The sequence below is a fragment of the Mesoplodon bidens genome (assembly GCF_964165515.1).
Source record: "Mesoplodon bidens genome assembly, chromosome: 19".
NCBI lineage: Eukaryota > Metazoa > Chordata > Mammalia > Artiodactyla > Ziphiidae > Mesoplodon > Mesoplodon bidens.
In genome coordinates, this window is record NC_138179.1 from 30,764,242 (window position 1) to 30,784,554 (window position 20,313).

Genomic DNA, 20,313 nt, shown 5'->3' on the forward strand with positions numbered 1-20,313 from the left:
GCGGGACACCCTGCGTATAGAACAAGATCATTAGGGGAAGTGCCCATTGTGTGCACTGATGGAGAAATGCTGCTTGTGTTACACCTGGAACTAAAGCAGAGTTCTTTGGGTACAACTGCCGTGTTTTGGGAGAGGAAATTCTTTGAGGCGTCACAGGAGCATGCCTTGGTTAGGCATTTCCATCCACGCGGGACACCTTGATTATAGAATTTCTTTTGGGCAAAGGCCACTGTGTACACTGTGGGAGAAAACCTGCTTGTGTTCCACATGCAACTAAAGCAGAGTTCTTCGGGTAAAACTGCGTGTTTTGGGAGAGGAAACGCTTAGAGTCATAATTAGAGCCTGCCTTGGTTGAGGTAGTTCACTCCACGCGGGACAAGCTGCGTATAGAAGTTCATTCGTGGAAAGGACCATTGTGTATACTATGGGAGAAAACATGCTTGTGTTCCACCTGCAACTAAAGCACAGTTCTTCCGTTAAAACTGCGTGTTTTGGGAGAGGAAATGCTTAGAGGCCTCACTACAGCCTGCCTTGCTTGAGGCACTTTGCTCCACGCGGGACACGCTGTATATTGAAGTTCATTCGGGGAAGGGCCCTTTGTGTACATTTTGGGATAAATGCAGGCTGTGTTCCACCTGCAATTAAGGCAGAGTTCTTCGGGTAATAGCGCCGTGTTTTCAGAGAGGAAATCCTTAGAGACCACAGTAGAGCCTGCCATGGTTGAGGCTGTTCGCTCCACGCGGGACACCCTGCGTATAGACCAAGTTCATTCGGGGAAGTGTCCATTGTGTGCACTGATGGAGAAATGCTGCTTGTTTTACACCTGTAACTAAAGCCAGAGTTCTTTGGCTAAAACTGCCGTGCTCTGGGAGAGGAAATTCTTAGAGGCCTCACTAGAGCCTGCCTTGATTTTGGCATTTCTCTCCAGATGGGACACCTTGAGTATAGAAGTTCATTTGGGGAAAGGCCACTGTGTACACTGTGGGAAAAAAGCTGCTTGTGTTCCACCGGCAACTACAGCTGAGTTCTTCACGTAAAACTGCATGTTTTGGGAGAGGAAATGCTTACAGTCCTTCCTAGAGCCTGTGTTGCTTGAGGCAGTTCGCTGCACGAGGGACACCTGCATATAGAAGTTCATTCGGGGAAGGGTCCTTTGTGTACAGTGTGGGGGAAATGCAGCTTGTGTTCCACCTGCAATTAAGGCAGAGTTCTTTGGGAAAAAGTGCCATGTTTTCAGAGAGGAAAGCCTTAGGGACCGCAGTAGAGCCTGCCATGGTTGAGGCAGTTCTCTCCAGCCGGGACACCATTCTTATAGAAGAAGTTCATTAGGGGAAGTGCCCATTGTTTACACTGTGTGAGAAAAATTTCTTGTGTTACACCTGCAACTAAAGCAGAGTTCTTCTTTTAAAACTGAGTGTTTTGGAAGAGGAAATGCTTAGATTCCTTACTAGAGCCTGCCTTGGTTGAGGCAGTTCGCTCTATGTGGGACAACCTGCGTATTGAATTTCATTCAGTGAAGGACACATTGTGTACAGTGTGGGAGAAATGCAGCTTGTGTTCCACCTGCAATTATGGCAGAGTTCTTCGGGTACAAGTGACGTGTTTTCAGAGAGGAAATCCTTAGAGACCACAGTAAAGCCTGCCATGGTTGACACTGTTCGCTCCACGCGGGACACCCTGCTTATAGAACAAGTTCTTTCGGGGAAGTGCCCATTGTATGCACTGATGGAGAAATGCTGCTTGTGTTCCACCTGCAACTAAAGCAGAGTTCTTTGGGTAAAACTGCCTTGTTTGGGAGAGGAAATGCTTAGCGGCCTCACTAGAGCCTGCCTTGGTTTAGGCATTTCACTCCACGTGGGACACCTTGAGCATAGAAGTTCTTTCGGGCAAAGGCCCTTTGGGTACACTGTGGGAGAAAAGCTGCTTGTGTTCCACCGGCAACTAAAGCAGAGTTCTTCCGTTAAAACTGCGTGTTTTGGGAGAGGAAATGCTTAGAGTCCTCACTACAGCCTGCATTGCTTGAGGCACTTTTCTCCACGCGGGACACCCTGTATATAGAAATTCATTCGGGGAAGGGCTCTTTGTGTACATTGTGGGATAAATGCAGGTTGTGATCCACCTGAAATTAAGGCAGAGTTCTTCGGGTAAAACTGCCGTGTTTTCAGTGAGGAAATGCTTAGAGAGCACTGTAGAGCCTGCCATTGTTGAGACTGTTCGCTCCACGCGGGACACCCTGCGTATAGAAGAAGTTCATTCGGGGAAGTGCCCATTGTGTGCCCTGATGGAGAAATGCTGCTTGTGTTACACCTGGAACTAAAGCAGAGTTCTTTGGGTAAAACAGCCGTGTTTTGGGAGAGGAAATTCTTTGAGGCCTCACTTGAGCATGCCTTGGTTAGGCATATCACTCCACGTGGGACACCTTGAGTATAGAATTTCTTTTGGGCAAAGGCCACTGTGTACACTGTGGGAGAAAAGCTGCTTGTGTTCCACATGCAACTAAAGCAGAGTTCTTCGGGTTAAACTGCGTGTTTTGGGAGAGTAAACGCTTAGAGTCATATTTAGAGCCTGCCTTGGTTGAGGTTGTTCACTCCACGCGGGACAACCTCCGTATAGAAATTCATTCGGGGAAAGGACCATTGTGTACACTCTGGGAGAAAACATGGTTGTGTTCCACCTGCAACTAAAGCAGAGTTCTTCCGTTAAAACTGAGTGTTTTGGAAGAGGAAATGCTTAGATTCCTTACTAGAGCCTGCCTTGGTTGAGGCAGTTCGCTCCATGCGGGACACCCTGCATATTGAAGGTCATTCAGGGAAGGACCCGTTGTGTACAGTGTAGGAGAAATGCAGCTTGTGTTACACCTGCAATTATGGCAGAGTTCTTCAGGTACAAGTGCCGTGTTTTCAGAGAGGAAATCCTTAGAGACCACAATAGAGCCTGCCATAGTTGAGGCTGTTCGCTCCCCGTGGGACACACAGCGTATACAACAAGTTTATTCGGGGAAATGCCCATTGTGTGCACTGATGGAGAAATGCTGTTTGTGTTACACGTGGAACTAAAGCAGAGTTATTTGTGTAAAACTGCCGTGTTTTGGGAGAGGAACTTCTTACAGGCCTCACTAGAGCATGCCTTGGTTTAGGCATTTCACTCCACGCGGGACACCTTGAGTATAGAAGTTCTTTCAGGCAAAGGCCACTGTGTACACTGTGGGAGAAAAGCTGCTTGTGTTCCACCTGCAACTAAAGCAGAGTTCTTCAGGTAAACCTGCGTGTTTTGGAGAGCAAACGCTTAGAGGCATAAGTAGAGCCTGACTTGGGTGAGGTAGTTCACTCCACGCGGGTCACCCTGCGTATAAAATTTCATTTGGGGAAAGGACCATTCTGTACACTCTGGGAGAAATGCTGCTTGTGTCCCACCTGAAACTAAAGCAGAGTTCTTCTGTTAAAACTGTGTGTTTTGGGAGAGGAAATGCTTAGAGTCCTTACTACAGCCTGCCATTGTTGAGGCCGTTCGCTCCAGGTTTGAAATCCTGCATTTAGAATTTCATTCGTGGAAGAGCCCAAAGAGTACACAGTTGCAGAAATGCTGCTTGTGTTCCACCTGCAACTAAAACAGAGTTCTTTGGGTAAAACTGCCGTGTTTTGGGAGAGAAAATGCTTAGAGGCCTCACTAGAGCCTTGCTTGGTTTAGGCATTTCACTCCACGAAGGACACCTTGAGCATAGAAGTTCTTTCGGGCAAAGGCCCTTTGGGTACACTGTGGGAGAAAAGCTGCTTCGGTTCCACCGGCAACTAAAGCAGAGTTCTTCGGGTAAAACTGCGTGTTTTGGGAGAGGAAATGCTTACAGTCCTTATTAGAGCCTGCCTTGCTTGAGGCAGTTCGCTGCACGCGGGACACCCTGCATATAGAAGTTCATTCAGGGAAGGGCCCTTTGTGTACAGTGTGGGAGAAATGCAGCTTGTGTTCCACCTGCAATTATGGCAGAGTTCTACGGGTACAAGTGCCGTGTTTTCAGAGAGGAAATCCTTAGAGACCACAGTAGAGCCTGCCATGGTTGAGACTGTTCGCTCCACGAGGGAAACCTTGCGTATAGGACAAGTTCATTCGGGGAAGTGCCCTTTGTGCCCACTGATGGAGAAATGCTGCTTGTGTTATACCTGGGACTAAAGCAGAGTTCTTTGGGTAAAACTGCTGTGTTTTGGGAGAGGAAAATCTTTGAGGCCTCACGAGAGCATGCTTTGGTTAGGCATTTCCCTCCACGCCGGACACCTTGAGTATAGAATTTCTTTTGGGCAAAGGCCACTGTGTACACTGTGGGAGAAAATCTGCTTGTGTTCCACATGCAACTAAAGCAGAGTTCTATGGGTAAAACTGCGTGTTTTGGGAGAGGAAACGCTTAGAGTCATAATTAGAGCCTGTGTTGGTTGAGGTAGTTCACTCCACGCGGGACAACCTGCGTATAGAAGTTCATTCGGGGAAAGGACCATTGTGTACACTCTGGGAGAAAACATGCTTGAGTTCCACCTGCAACTAAAGCAGATTTGTGACGTTAAAACTGGGTGTTTTGGGAGATGAAGTGCTTAGAGTCCTCACTACAACCTGCCTTGCTTGAGGCACTTCGCTCCACGCGGGACACCCTGTATATTGAAGTTCATTCGTGGAAGGGCCCTTTGTATACATTTTGGGATAAGTGCAGGTTGTGTTCCACCTGCAATTAAGGCAGAGTTCTTCGGGTAAAAGTGCCGTGTTTTCAGAGAGGAAATCCCTAGAGACAACAGTAGAGCCTGCCATGGTTGAGGCTGTTCGCTCCAGGCGGGACACCATGCGTATAGAACCAGTTCATTCGGGGAAGTGCCCATTGGGTGCACTGATGGAGAAATGCTGCTTGTTTTACACCTGTAACTAAAGCAGAGTTCTTCGGCTAAAACTGCCGTGTTTTGGGAGAGGAAATGCTTAGAGACCTCACTAGAGCGTGCCTTGGTTTCGGCGTTTCACTCCACATGGGACACCTTGAGTATAGAAGTTCTTTTGGGGAAAGGCCACTGGGTACACTGTGGGAGAAAAGCTGCTAGTGTTCCATCTGCAACTAAAGTAGAGTTCTTCCGTTAAAACTGCGTGTTTTGGGAGAGGAAATGCTTACAGTCCTCACTACAGCCTGCCTTGGTTGAGGCAGTTCGCTCCACGTGGGAAACCCTGCATATAGAAGTTCTTTCATGGAAGAGCCCAAATATTACACAGTGGCAGAAATGCTGCTTGTGTTCCACCTGCAACTAAAGCAGAGTTCTTTGGGTAAAACGACCGTGTTTTGGGAGAGGAAATGCTTAGAGGCCTCACTAGAGCCTGCCTTGGTTTAGGCATTTCACTCCACGCGGGACACCTTGAGCATAGAAGTTCTTTCGGGCAAAGGCCCTTTGGGTACACTGTGGGAGAAAAGCTGCTTGTGTTCCACCGGTAAGTAAAGCAGAGTTCTTCGGGTAAAACTGCGTGATTTGGGAGAGGAAATGCTTACAGTCCTTACTACAGCCTGCCTTGCTTGAGGCAGTTCGCTGCACGCGGGACACCCTGCATATAGAAGTTCATTCAGGGAAGTGCCCTTTGTGTACAGTGTGGGAGAAATGCAGCTTGTGTTCCACCTGCAATTAAGGCAGAGTTCTTTGGGTAAAAGTGCCGTGTTTTCAGAGAGGAAAGCCTTAGGGAGCACAGTAGAGCCTGCCATGGTTGAGGCAGTTCACGCCACACGGGACACCATTCTTATAGAACATGTTCTTTAGGGGAAGTGCCCATTGTATACACTGTGGGAGAAAAAGTGCTTGTGTACCACCTGCATCTAAAGCAGATTTGTTCCGTTAAAACTGAGTGTTTTGGAAGAAGAAATGCTTAGCGCCCTTACTAGAGCCTGCCTTGGTTGAGGCAGTTCGCTCCATGCGTGACACCTTGCATATTGAAGTTCATTCAGGGAAGGACACTTTGTGTACAGTGTGGGAGAAATGAAGCTTGTGTTCCACTTGCAATTATGGCAGAGTTCTTCGCGTACAAGTGCCGTGTTTTCAGAGAGGAAATCCTGAGAGACCACAATAGAGCCTGCCATAGTTGAGGCTGTTTGCTCCACGCAGGACACCCGGCGTATAGAACAAGTTCATTCGGAGAAGTGCCCATTGTGTGCACTGATGGAGAAATGCTGCTTGTGTTACACCTTGAACTGAAGCAGAGTTTTTTGGGTAAAACTGCCGTGTTTCGGTAGAGGAAATTCTTAGAGGCCTCACTAGAGCATGCCTTGGTTTAGGCATTTCACTCCCCGCGGTACACCTTGACTATAGAAGTTCATTCGGGCAAAGGCCACTGTGTACACTGTGGGAGAAAAGCTGCTTGTGTTCCACCTGCAATTAAGCAGAGTTCTTCGGGTAAAACTGCGTGTTTTGGGAGAGGAAATGCTTAGAGTCCTCACTACAGCCTGCCTTGCTTGAGGCACTTCGCTCCACGTGGGACACCCTGTATATTGAAGTTCATTCGGGGAAGGGCTCTGATAGGTTTTTGTTTGTTTGTTTGTTTGTTTGTGTTGTTTTTTTGCGGTACGCAGGCCTCTCACTGGCGCGGCCTCTCCCACTGCGGAGCACAGGCTGCAGACGCGCAGGCTCAGCGGCCATAGCTCACGGGCCCAGCCGCTCCGCATCATGTGGGATCTTCCCGGACCGGGGCACGAACCCGCGTCTCCTGCATCGGCAGGCGGACTCTCAACCACTGCATCACCAGGGAAGCCCCGGGGAAGGGCTCTTTGTGTACATTTTGGGATAAATGCAGGTTGTGTACCACCTGCAATTAAGGCAGAGTTCTTCGGGTAAGACTGCCGTGTTTTCAGAGAGGTAATCCTTAGAGACCTCAGTAGAGCCTGCCATGGTTGAGACTGTTTGCTCCACGAGGGACACCCTGCGTATAGAACCAGTTCATTCGGGGAAGTGCCCATTGTGTGCACTGATGGAGAAATGCTGCTTGTGTTACAACTGGAATTAAAGCAGAGTTCTTTGGGTAAAACTGCCGTGTTCTGGGAGAGGAAATTCTTAGAGGCCTCACTAGAGCATGCCTTGGTTTAGGCATTTCACTCCACGCGGGATACCTTGAGTATAGAAGTTCTTTCGGGCAAAGGCCACTGTGTACACTGTGGGAGAAAATCTGCTTGTGTTTTACCTGCAACTAAAGCAGAGTTCTTCGGGTAAAACTGCGTGTTTTGGGAGAGGAAATTCTTAGAGGCATAAGTAGAGCCTGCCTTGGTTGAGGTAGTTTACTCAACGCGGGACAACCTGCGTATAGAATTTAATTCTGGGAAAGGACCATTGTGTACACTCTGGGAGAAAAGCTGCTTGTGTTCCACCTGCAACTAAAGCAGAGTTCTTCCGTTAAAAGTGCGTGTTTTGGGAGAGGAAATGCTGAGAGTCCTCACTACAACCTGGCTTACTTGAGGCCCTTCGCTCCACGCAGGACACCCTGTATTTTGAAGTTCATTCGGGGAAGGGTCCTTTGTGTACATTTTTGGATAAATGCAGGTTGTGTTCCACCTGCAATTAAGGCAGAGTTCTTTGGGTAAAACTGCCGTGTTTTCAAAGAGAAAATCCTTAGAGACCACAGGAGATCCTGCCATGGTTGAGGCTGTTCGCTCCACGCGGGACACCCTGCGTATAGAACAAGTTCATAAGGGGAAGTGCCCATTGTGTGCACTGATGGAGAAATGCTGCTTGTGTTACACCTGGAACTAAAGCAGAGTTCTTTGGGTAAAACTGCCGTGTTTTGGGAGAGGAAATTCTTTGAGGCGTCACTAGAGCATTCCTTGGTTAGGCATTTCCATCCACGCGGGACACCTTGATTATAGAATTTCTTTTGGGCAAAGGCCACTGTGTACACTGTGGGAGAAAACCAGCTTGTGTTCCACATGCAACTAAAGCAGAGTTCTTCGGGTAAAACTGCGTGTTTTGGGAGAGGAAACGCTTAGAGTCATAATTAGAGCCTGCCTTGGTGGAGGTAGTTCACTCCACGCGGGACAACCTGCGTATAGAAGTTCATTCGGGGAAAGGACCATTGTGTACACTCTGGGAGAAAACATGCTTGTGTTCCACCTTCAACTAAAGCACAGTTCTTCCGTTAAAACTGCGTGTTTTGGGAGAGGAAATGCTTAGAGGCCTCACTACAGCCTGCCTTGCTTGAGGCACTTGGCTCCACGCGGGACATGCTGTATATTGAAGTTCATTCGGGGAAGGGCCCTTTGTGTACATTTTGGGATAAATGCTGGCTGTGTTCCACCTGCAATTAAGGCAGAGTTCTTCGGGTAAAAGCGCCGTGTTTTCAGAGAGGAAATCCTTAGAGACCACAGTAGAGCCTGCCATGGTTGAGGCAGTTCGCTCCACGCGGGATACCCTGCGTATAGACCAAGTTCCTTCGGGGAAGTGTCCATTGTGTGCACTGATGGAGAAATGCTGCTTGTTTTACACCTGTAACTAAAGCCAGAGTTCTTTGGCTAAAACTGCCGTGCTTTGGGAGAGGAAATTCTTAGAGGCCTCACTAGAGCCTGCCTTGATTTTGGCATTTCACTCCACATGGGACACCTTGAGTATAGAAGTTCTTTTGGGGAAAGGCCACTGTGTACACTATGGGAAAAAAGCTGCTTGTGTTCCACCGGCAACTACAGCTGAGTTCTTCACGTAAAACTGCATGTTTTGGGAGAGGAAATGCTTACAGTCCTTACTAGAGCCTGCCTTGCTTGAGGCAGTTCGCTGCACGCGGGACACCTGCATATAGAAGTTCATTCGGGGAAGGGTCCTTTGTGTACAGTGTGGGGGAAATGCAGCTTGTGTTCCACCTGCAATTAAGGCAGAGTTCTTTGGGTAAAAGTGCCATGTTTTCAGAGAGGAAAGCCTTAGGGACCGCAGTAGAGCCTGCCATGGTTGAGGCAGTTCTCTCCAGCAGGGACACCATTCTTATAGAACAAGTTCATTAGGGGAAGTGCCCATTGTTTACACTGTGTGAGAAAAATTTCTTGTGTTACACCTGCAACTAAAGCAGAGTTCTTCTTTTAACACTGAGTGTTTTGGAAGAGGAAATGCTTAGAGTCCTTACTAGAGCCTGCCTTGGTTGAGGCAGTTCGCTCTATGCGGGACAAACTGCGAATTGAATTTCATTCAGTGAAGGACACATTGTGTACAGTGTGGGAGAAATGCAGCTTGTGTTCCACCTGCAATTATGGCAGAGTTCTTCGGGTACAAGTGACGTGTTTTCAGAGAGGAAATCCTTAGAGACCACAGTAAAGCCTGCCATGGTTGACACTGTTCGCTCCACGCGGGACACCCTGCTTATAGAACAAGTTCTTTTGGGGAAGTGCCCAGTGTATGCACGGATGGAGAAATGCTGCTTGTTTTCTACCTGCAACTAAAGCAGAGTTCTTTGGGTAAAACTGCCTTGTTTTGGGAGAGGAAATGCTTAGAGGCCTCACTAGAGCCTGCCTTGGTTTAGGCATTTTACTCCACGTGGGACACCATGAGCATAGAATTTCTTTCGGGCAAAGGCCCTATGGGTACACTGTGGGAGAAAAGCTGCTTGTGTTCCACCGGCAACTAAAGCAGAGTTCTTCCGTTAAAACTGCGTGTTTTGGGAGAGGAAATGCTTAGAGTCCTCACTACAGCCTGCATTGCTTGAGGCACTTTGCTCCACGTGGGACACCCTGTATATAGAAATTCATTCGGGGAAGGGCTCTTTGTGTACATTGTGGGATAAATGCAGGTTGTGATCCACCTGCAATTAAGGCAGAGTTCTTCGGGTAAAACTGCCGTGTTTTCAGAGAGGAAATGCTTAGAGAGCACAGTAGAGCCTGCCATGGTTGAGACTGTTCGCTCCACGTGGGACACCCTGCGTATAGAAGAAGTTCATTCGGGGAAGTGCCCATTGTGTGCCCTGATGGAGAAATGCTGCTTGTGTTACACCTGGAACTAAAGCAGAGTTCTTTGGGTAAAAAAGCCGTATTTTGGGAGAGGAAATTCTTTGAGGCCTCACTTGAGCATGCCTTGGTTAGGCATTTCATTCCACGTGGGACACCTTGAGTATAGAATTTCTTTTGGGCAAAGGCCACTGTGTAAACTGTGGGAGAAAAGCTGCTTGTGTTCCACATGCAACTAAAGCAGAGTTCTTCGGGTAAAACTGCGTGTTTTGGGAGAGGAAACGCTTAGAGGCATATTTAGAGCCTGCCTTGGTTGAGGTAGTTCACTCCACGCGGGACAACCTGCGTATAGAAATTCATTCGGGGAAAGGACCATTGTGTACACTCTGGGAGAAAACATGCTTGTGTTCCACCTGCAACTAAAGCAGAGTTCTTCCATTAAAACTGAGTGTTTTGGAAGAGGAAATGCTTAGAGTCCTTACTAGAGCCTGCCTTGGTTGAGGCAGTTCACTCCATGCGGGACACCCTGCATATTGAAGGTCATTCAGGGAAGGACACTTTGTGTACAGTGTGGGAGAAATGCAGCTTGTGTTCCACCTGCAATTATGGCAGAGTTCTTCGCATACAAGTGCCGTGTTTTCAGAGAGGAAATCCTTAGAGACCACAATAGAGCCTGCCATAGTTGAGGCTGTTCGCTCCACGTGGGACACCCTGCGTATAGAACAAGTTTATTCGGGGAAATGCCCATTGTGTGCACTGATGGAGAAATGCTGTTTGTGTTACACGTGGAACTAAAGCAGAGTTATTTGGGTAAAACTGCCGTGTTTTGGGAGAGGAACTTCTTACAGGCCTCACTAGAGCATGCCTTGGTTTAGGCATTTCACTCCACGCGGGACACCTTGAGTATAGAAGTTCTTTCAGGCAAAGGCCACTGTGTACACTGTGGGAGAAAAGCTGCTTGTGTTCCACCTGCAACTAAAGCAGAGTTCTTCAGGTAAAACTTCGTGTTTTGGAGAGCAAACGCTTAGAGGCATAAGTAGAGCCTGACTTGGGTGATGTAGTTCACTCCACGCGGGTCACCCTGCGTATAAAATTTCATTTGGGGAAAGGACCTTTCTGTACACTCTGGGAGAAATGCTGCTTGTGTCCCACCTGAAACTAAAGCAGAGTTCTTCTGTTAAAACTGCTTGTTTTGGGAGAAGAAATGCTTAGAGTCCTTACTACAGCCTGCCATTGTTGAGGCAGTTCGCTCCAGGTTTGAAATCCTGCATTTAGAATTTCATTCGTGGAAGAGCCCAAAGAGTACACAGTTGCAGAAATGCTGCTTGTGTTCCACCTGCAACTAAAGCAGAGTTCTTTGGGTTAAACTGCCGTGTTTTGGGAGAGAAAATGCTTAGAGGCCTCACTAGAGCCCTGCTTGGTTTACGCATTTCACTCCACGCAGGACACCTTGAGCATAGAATTTCTTTCGGGCAAAGGCCCTTTGGGTACACTGTGGGAGAAAAGCTGCTTGTGTTCCACCGGCAACTAAAGCAGAGTTCCTCGGGTAAACCTGCGTGTTTTGGGAGAGGAAATGCTTACAGTCCTTATTAGAGCCTGCCTTGCTTGAGGCAGTTCGCTGCACGCGGGACACCCTGCATATAGAAGTTCATTCAGGGAAGGGCCCTTTGTGTACAGTGTGGGAGAAATGCAGCTTGTGTTCCACCTGCAATTAAGGCAGAGTTCTTTGGGTACAAGTGCCGTGTTTTTAGAGAGGAAAGCCTTAGGGACCATAGTAGAGCCTGCCATGGTTGAGGCAGTTCACACCACACGGGACACCATTCTTATAGAACAAGTTCATTAGGGGAAGTGCCCATTGTGTACACTGTGGGAGAAAAATTGTTTGTGTTCCATCTGCATCTAAGGCAGAGTTCTTCCTTTAAAACTGAGTGTTTTGGAAGAGGAAATGCTTAGAGACCTTACCAGAGCTTGCCTTGGTTGAGGCAGTTCGCTCCATGCGGGACACCCTGCATATTGAAGATAATTCAGGGAAGGACAGTTTGTGTACAGTGTTGGAGAAATGCAGCTTGTGTTCCACCTGCAATTATGTCAGATTTCTTCGGGTACAACGGCCGTGTTTTTAGAGAGGAAATCCTTAGAGACCACAGTAGAGCTTGCCATGGTTGAGACTGTTCGCTCCACGCGGGACAACCTGCGTATAGAACAAGTTCTTTTGTGGAATTGCCCATTGTGTGCACTGATGGAGAAATGCTGCTTGTGTTACATCTGGAACTAAAGCAGAGTTCTTTGGGTAAAACTGCCGTGTTTTGGGAGAGGAAATTCTTTGAGGCCTCACTAGAGCATGCCTTGGTTTAGGCTTTTCACTCCACGCGGGACACCTTGAGTACAGAATTTCTTTTGGGCAAAGGCCACTGTGTACACTGTGGGAGAAAACCTGCTTGTGTTCCACATGCAACTAAACCAGAGTTCTTCGGGTAAAACAGCGTGTTTTGGGAGAGGAAACGCTTAGAGTCATAATTAGAGCCTGCCTTGGTTAAAGTAGTTCACTCCACGCGGGACAACCTCCGTATAGAAATTCATTCGGGGAAAGGACCATTGTGTACACTCTGGGAGAAAACATGCTTGTGTTCCACCTGCAACTAAAGCAGAGTTCTTCCGTTAAAACTGAGTGTTTTGGAAAAGGAAATGCTTAGAGTCCTTACTAGAGCCTGCCTTGGTTGAGGCAGTTCGCTCCATGCCGGACACCCTGCATATTGAAGGTCATTCGGGGAAGGACACTTTGTGTACAGTGTGGGAGAAATGCAGCTTGTGTTCCACCTGCAATTATGGCAGAGTTCTTCGGGTACAAGTGCCATGTTTTCAGAGAGGAAATCCGTAGAGACCACAATAGAGCCTGCCATAGTTGAGGCTGTTCGCTCCACGTGGGACACCCTGCGTATAGAAGAAGTTCATTACGGGGAAATGCCCATTGTGTGCACTGATGGAGAAATGCTGTTTGTGTTACACGTGGAACTAAAGCACAGTTATTTGGGTAAAACTGCCGTGTTTTGGGAGAGGAAATTCTTAGAGGCCTCACGAGAGCATGCTTTGGTTAGGCATTTCCCTCCACGCCAGACACCTTCAGTATAGAATTTCTTTTGGGCAAAGGCCACTGTGTACACTGTGGGAGAAAATCTGCTTGTGTTCCACATGCAACTAAAGCAGAGTTCTTCGGGTAAAACTGCGTGTTTTGGGAGAGGAAACGCTTAGAGTCATAATTAGATCCTGTGTTGGTTGAGGTAGTTCACTCCACGCGGGACAACCTGCGTATAGAAGTTCATTCGGGGAAAGGACCATTGTGTACACTCTGGGAGAAAACATGCTTGAGTTCCACCTGCAACTAAAGCAGAGTTCTGACGTTAAAACTGGATGTTTTGGGAGATGAAGTGCTTAGAGTCCTCACTACAGCCTGCCTTGCTTGAGGCACTTCGCTCCACGCGGGACACCCTGTATATTGAAGTTCATCCGGGGAAGGGCCCTTTGTATACATTTTGGGATAAGTGCAGGTTGTGTTCCACCTGCAATTATGGCAGAGTTCTTCGGGTAAAAGTGCCGTGTTTTCAGAGAGGAAATCCTTAGAGACAACAGTAGAGCCTGCCATGGTTGAGGCTGTTCGCTCCAGGCGGGACACCATGCGTATAGAACCAGTTCATTCGGGGAAGTGCCCATTGTGTGCACTGATGGAGAAATGCTGCTTGTTTTACACCTGTAACTAAAGCAGAGTTCTTCGGCTAAAACTGCCGTGTTTTGGGAGAGGAAATGCTTAGAGACCTCACTAGAGCGTGCCTTGGTTTCGGCGTTTCACTCCACATTGGACACCTTGAGTATAGAAGTTCTTTTGGGGAAAGGCCACTGTGTACACTGTGGGAGAAAAGCTGCTAGTGTTCCATTTGCAACTAAAAAAGAGTTCTTCCGTTAAAACTGCGTGTTTTGGGAGAGGAAATGCTTACAGTCCTCACTACAGCCTGCCTTGGTTGAGGCAGTTCGCTCCACGTGGGAAACCCTGCATATAGAATTTCTTTCGTGGAAGAGCCCAAATATTACACAGTGGCAGAAATGCTGCTTGTGTTCCACCTGCAACTAAAGCAGAGTTCTTTGGGTAAAACGACCGTGTTTTGGGAGAGGAAATGCTTAGAGGCCTCACTAGAGCCTGCCTTGGTTTAGGCATTTCACTGCACGTGGGACACCTTGAGCATAGAAGTTCTTTCGTGCAAAGGCCCTTTGGGTACACTGTGGGAGAAAAGCTGCTTGTGTTCCACCGGTAACTAAAGCAGAGTTCTTCGGGTAAAACTGCGTGTTTTGGGAGAGGAAATGCTTACAGTCCTTACTACAGCCTGCCTTGCTTGAGGTAGTTCGCTGCACGCGGGACACCCTGCATATAGAAGTTCATTCAGGGAAGGGCCCTTTGTGTACAGTGTGGGAGAAATGCAGCTTGTGTTCCACCTGCAATTAAGGCAGAGTTCTTTGGGTAAAAGTGCCGTGTTTTCAGAGAGGAAAGCCTTAGGGACCACAGTAGAGCCTGCCATGGTTGAGGCAGTTCGCTCCACACGGGACACCATTCTTATAGAACAAGTTCTTTAGGGGAAGTGCCCTTTGTATACACTGTGGGAGAAAAAGTGCTTGTGTTCCACCTGCATCTAAAGCAGATTTGTTCCGTTAAAACTGAGTGTTTTGTAAGAGGAAATGCTTAGCGCCCTTACTAGAGCCTGCCTTGGTTGAGGCAGTTCGCTCCATGCGTGACACCTTGCATATTGAAATTCATTCAGGGAAGGACACTTTGTGTAGAGTGTGGGAGAAATGCAGCTTGTGTTCCACTTGCAATTATGGCAGAGTTCTTCGCGTACAAGTGCCGTGTTTTCAGAGAGGAAATCCTGAGAGACCACAATAGAGCGTGCCATAGTTGAGGCTGTTCGCTCCACGCGGGACACCCGGCGTATAGAACAAGTTCATTCGGGGAAGTGCCCATTGTGTGCACTGATGGAGAAATGCTGCTTGTGATACAGCTGGAACTGAAGCAGAGTTTTTTGGGTAAAACTGCCGTGTTTTGGGAGAGGAAATTCTTAGAGGCCTCACTTGAGCATGCCTTGGTTTAGGCATTTCACTCCCCGTGGGACACCTTGACTATAGAAGTTCATTCGGGCAAAGGCCACTGTGTACACTGTGGGAGAAAAGCTGCTTGTGTTCCACCTGCAACTAAAGCAGAGTTCTTCGGGTAAAAGTGCGTGTTTTGGGAGAGGAACCTCTTAGAGGCATACGTAGAGCCTGCCTTGGTTGAGGCAGTTCACTCCACGCGGGACACCCTGCGTATAGAATTTCATTTGTGGAAAGGACCATTGTGTAAACTCTGGGAGAAAACCTGCTTGTGTTCCACCTGCAACTAAAGCAGAGTTCCTCCGTTAAAACTGCGTGTTTTGGGAGAGGAAATGCTTACAGTCCTCACTACAGCCTGCCTTGGTTGAGGCAGTTCGCTCCACGTGGGAAACCCTGCATATAGAAGTTCATTCGTGGAAGAGCCCAAAGAGTACACAGTGGCAGAAATGCTGCTTGTGTTCCACCTGCAACTAAAGCAGAGTTCTTTGGGTAAAACTGCCTTGTTTGGGGAGAGGAAATGCTTAGAGGCCTCACTAGAGCCTGCCTTGGTTTAGGCATTTCACTCCACGCGGGACACCTTGAGCATAGAATTTCTTTCGGGCAAAGGCCCTTTGGGTACACTGTGGGATAAAAGCTGCTTGTGTTCCACCGGCAACTAAAGCAGAGTTCTTCGGGTAAATCTGCGTGTTTTGGGAGAGGAAACTCTTAGAGGCATAAGTAGAGCCTGCCTTGGTTGAAGTAGTTCACTCCCCGCGGGACAACCTGCGTATTGATGTTCATTCTGGAAAAGGACCATTGTGTACACTCTGGGAGAAAACATGCTTGTGTTCCACCTGCAACTCAAGCAGAGTTCTTCCGTTAAAACTGCGAGTTTGGGGAGAGGAAATGCATAGAGTCCTCACTACAGCCTGCCTTGCTTGAGGCACTTTGCTCCACGCGGGACATCCTGTATATTGAAGTTCATTCGCGGAAGGTCTCTTTGTGTACATTGTGGGATAAATGCAGGTTGTGATCCACCTGCAATTAAGGCAGAGTTCTTCGGGTAAAACTGCCGTGTTTTCAGAGAGGAAATCCTTAGAGAGCACAGTAGAGCCTGCCATGGTTGAGGCAGTTCGCTCCACATGGGACAACATTCTTATAGAACAAGTTCATTAGGGGAAGTGCCCTTGTGTACACTGTGCGAGAAAAATTTCTTGTGTTCCACCTGCCACTAAATCCGAGTTCTTCCTTTAAAACTGAGTGTTTTAGAAGAGGAAAAGCTTAGAGTCCTTACAAGAGCCTGCCTTGTTTCAGGCAGGTCACTCCACGCGGGACACTTTGCATATTGAAGTTGTTTCAGGGAAGGACACATTTTGTACAGTGTGGAAGAAATGCAGCTTTTGTTCAACCTGCAATTATGGCAGAGTTCTTCGTGTACAAGTGCCGGATTTTCAGAGAGGAAATCTTGAGAGACCACAATAGAGCCTGCCATAGTTGAGGCTGTTCGCTCCAAGCGGGACACCCTGCGTATAGAACAAGTTCATTCGGGGAAGTGCCCATTGTGTGCACTGACGGAGAAATGCTGCTTGTGTTAAACCTGGAACTAAAGCAGAGTTCTTTGGGTAAAACTGCCGTGTTTTGGGAGAGGAAATTCTTAGAGGCCTCAATAGAGCATGCCTTGGTTTAGGCATTTCACACCACGCGGGACATCTTGAGTAGATATGTTCTTTCGGGCAAAGGCCACGGTGTACACTGTGGAAGAAAAGCTGCTTGTGTTCTTTCCACCTGCAACTAAAGCAGAGTTCTTCGGTTAAAACTGCGGGTTTTGTGAGAGGAAACTCTTAGAGGCATACGTAGAGCCTGCCTTGGTTGAGATAGTTCACTCCACGCGGGAGGCCCTGCGTATAGAAGTTCATTTGGGGAAAGGACCATTGTGTACACTCTGGGAGAAAACCTGCTTGTGTTCCACCTGCAACTAAAGCGGAGTTCTTCCGTTAAAACAGCTTGTTTTCGGAGAGGAAATGCTTACAGTCCTCACTACAGCCTGCCTTGGTTGAGGCAGTTCGCTCCACGTGGGAAACCCTGCATATAGAAGTTCATTCGTGGAAGAGCCCAAAGAGTACACAGTGGCAGAAATGCTGCTTGTGTACCACCTGCAACTAAAGCAGAGTTCTTTGGGTAAAACTGCCTTGTTTGGGGAGAGGAAATGCTTAGAGGCCTCACTAGAGCCTGCCTTGGTTTAGACATTTCACTCCACGCGGGACACCTTGAGCATAGAATTTCTTTCGGGCAAAGGCCCTTTGGGTACACTGTGGGAGAAAAGCTGCTTGTGTTCCACCGGCAACTAATGCATAATTCTTCGGGTAAAACTGCGTGTTTTGGGAGAGGAAGCTCTTTGAGGCATACGTAGAGTGTGCCTTGGTTGAGGTAGTTCACTCCACACGGGACACCCTGCGTATAGAAGTTCATTTGGGGAAAGGACCATTGTGTACACTCCGGGAGAAAACCTGCTTGTGTTCCACCTGGAACAAAAGCAGAGTTCATCCTCTAAAACTGCGTGTTTTGGGAGAGGAAATGCTTACAGTCCTCACTACAGCCTGCCTTGGTTGAGGCAGTTCGCTCCACGTGGGAAACCCTGCATATAGAAGTTCATTCGTGGAAGAGCCCAAAGAGTACACAGTGGCAGAAATGCTGCTTGTGTTCCACCTGCAACTAAAGCAGAGTTCTTTGGGTAAAACTGCCGTGTTTTGGGAGAGGAAATATTTAGAGGCCTCACTAGAGCCTGCCTTGCTTGAGGCACTTTGCTCCACGCGGGACACCCTGTATATTGAAGTTCATTCGGGGAAGGGCTCTTTGTGTACATTGAGGGATAAATGCAGGTTGTGATCCACTTGCACTTAAGGCAGAGTTTTTCTGGTAAAACTGCCGTGTTTTCAGAGAGGAAATCCTTAGAGAGCACAGTAGAGCCTGCCATAGTTGAGACTGTTCGCTCCACGCGGGACACCCTGCCTATAGAAAAAGTTCATTCGGGGAAGTGCCCATTGTGTGCACTGATGGAGAAATGCTGCTTGAGTTACACCTAGAACTAAAGCAGAGTTCTTTGGGTAAAACTGCCGTGTTTTGGGAGAGGAAATTCTTTGAGGCCTCACTTGAGCATGCCTTGGTTAGGCATTTCACTCCACGTGGGACACCTTGAGTATAGAATTTCTTTTGGGCAAAGGCCACTGTGTACACTGTGGGAGAAAAGCTGCTTGTGTTCCACATGCAACTAAAGCAGAGTTCTTCGGGAAAAACTGCGTGTTTTCGGAGAGGAAACGCTTAGAGTCATACTAAGAGCCTGCCTTGGATGAGGTAGTTCACAACACGCGGGACAACCTGCGTATAGAAATTCATTTGGGGAAAGGACTATTTTCTACACTCTGGGAGAAAACATGCTTGTGTTCCACAACTAGAGCAGAGTTCTTTCGTTAAAACTGAGTGTTTTGGAAGAGGAAATGCTTAGAGTCCTTACTAGAGCCTGCCTTGGTTGAGGCAGTTTGCTCCATGCGGGACACCCTGCATATTGAAGGTCATTCAGGGAAGGACACTTTGTGTACAGTGTGGGAGAAATGCAGCTTGTGTTCGACCTGCAATTATGGCAGAGTTCTTCGGGTACAAGTGCCGTGTTTTCAGAGAGGAAATCCTTAGAGACCACAATAGAGCCTGCCATAGTTGAGGCTGTTCGCTCCACGCGGGAAACCCTGCGTATAGAACAAGTTCACTCGGGGAAATGCCCATTGTGTGCCTTGATGGAGAAATGCTGTTTGTGTTACACGTGGAACTAAAGCAGAGTTATTTGGGTAAAACTGCCGTGTTTTGGGAGAGGAAATTCTTAGAGGCCTCACTAGAGCATGGCTTGGTTTACGCATTTCACTCCACGCGGGACACCTTGAGTAGAGAAGTTCTTGCGGGCAAAGGCCACTGTGTACACTGTGGGAGAAAAGCTGCTTGTGTTCCACCTGCAACTAAAGCAGAGTTCTTCGGTTAAAACTGCGTGTTTTGGAGAGGAAACGCTTAGAGGCATAAGTAGAGCCTGACTTGGTTGAGGTAGTTCACTCCACGCGGGTCACCCTGCGTATAAACTTTCATTTGGGGAAAGGACCATTCTGTACACTCTGGGAGAAATGCTGCTTGTGTTCCACCTGAAACTAAAGTAGAGTTCTTCTGTTAAAAGTGGGTGTTTTGGGAGAGGAAAAGCTTAGAGTCCTTACTACAGCCTGCCTTTGTTGAGGCAGTTCGCTCCATGTTTGAAATCCTGCATTTAGAATTTCATTCGTGGAAGAGCCCAAAGAGTACACAGTTGCAGAAATGCTGCTTGTGTTCCACCTGCAACTAAAGCAGAGTTGTTTGGGTAAAACTGCCGTGTTTTGGGAGAGGAAATGCCTAGAGGCCTCACTAGAGCCTTGTTTGGTTTAGGAATTTCACTCCACGCAGGACACCTTGAGCATAGAAATTGTTTCGGGCACAGGCCTTTTGTGTACACTGTGGGAGAAAAGTTGCTTGTGTTCCACCGGCAACTAAAGCAGAGTTCTTCGGGTAAACCTGCGTGTTTTGGGAGAGGAAATGCTCACAGTCCTTACTAGAGCCTGCCTTGCTTGAGGCAGTTCGCTGCACGTGGGACACCCTACATATAGAAGTTCATTCAGGGAAGGGCCTTTTGTGTACAGTGTGGGAGAAATGCAGCTTGTGTTCCACCTGCAATTAAGGCAGAGTTCTTTGGGTACAAGTGCCGTGTTTTCAGAGAGGAAATCCTTAGAGACCACAGAAGAGCCTGCCATGGTTGAGACTGTTTGCTCCACGCGGGACACCCTCCGTATAGAACAAGCTCTTTCGTGGAAGTGCCCATTGTGTGCACTGATGGAGAAATGCTGCTTGTGTTACACGTGGAACTAAAGCATAGTTCTTTGGGTAAAACTGCCGTGTTTTGGGAGAGGAAATGCTTAGAGGCCACAGTAGAGCATGCCTTGGTTTAGGCATTTCACTCCACGCGGGACACCTTGATTATAGAAATTCTTTCGGGCAAAGGCCCCTGTGTACACTGTGGGAGAAAAGCTGCTTGTGTTCCACCTGCAACTAATGCAGAGTTCTTCGGGTAAAACTGCGTGTTTTGGGAGAGGAAGCTCTTAGAGGCATACTTAGAGCGTGCCTTGGTTGAGGTAGTTCACTCCACACGGGACACCCTGCGTATAGAAGTTCATTTGGGGAAAGGACCATTGTGTACACTCCGGGAGAAAACCTGCTTGTGTTCCACC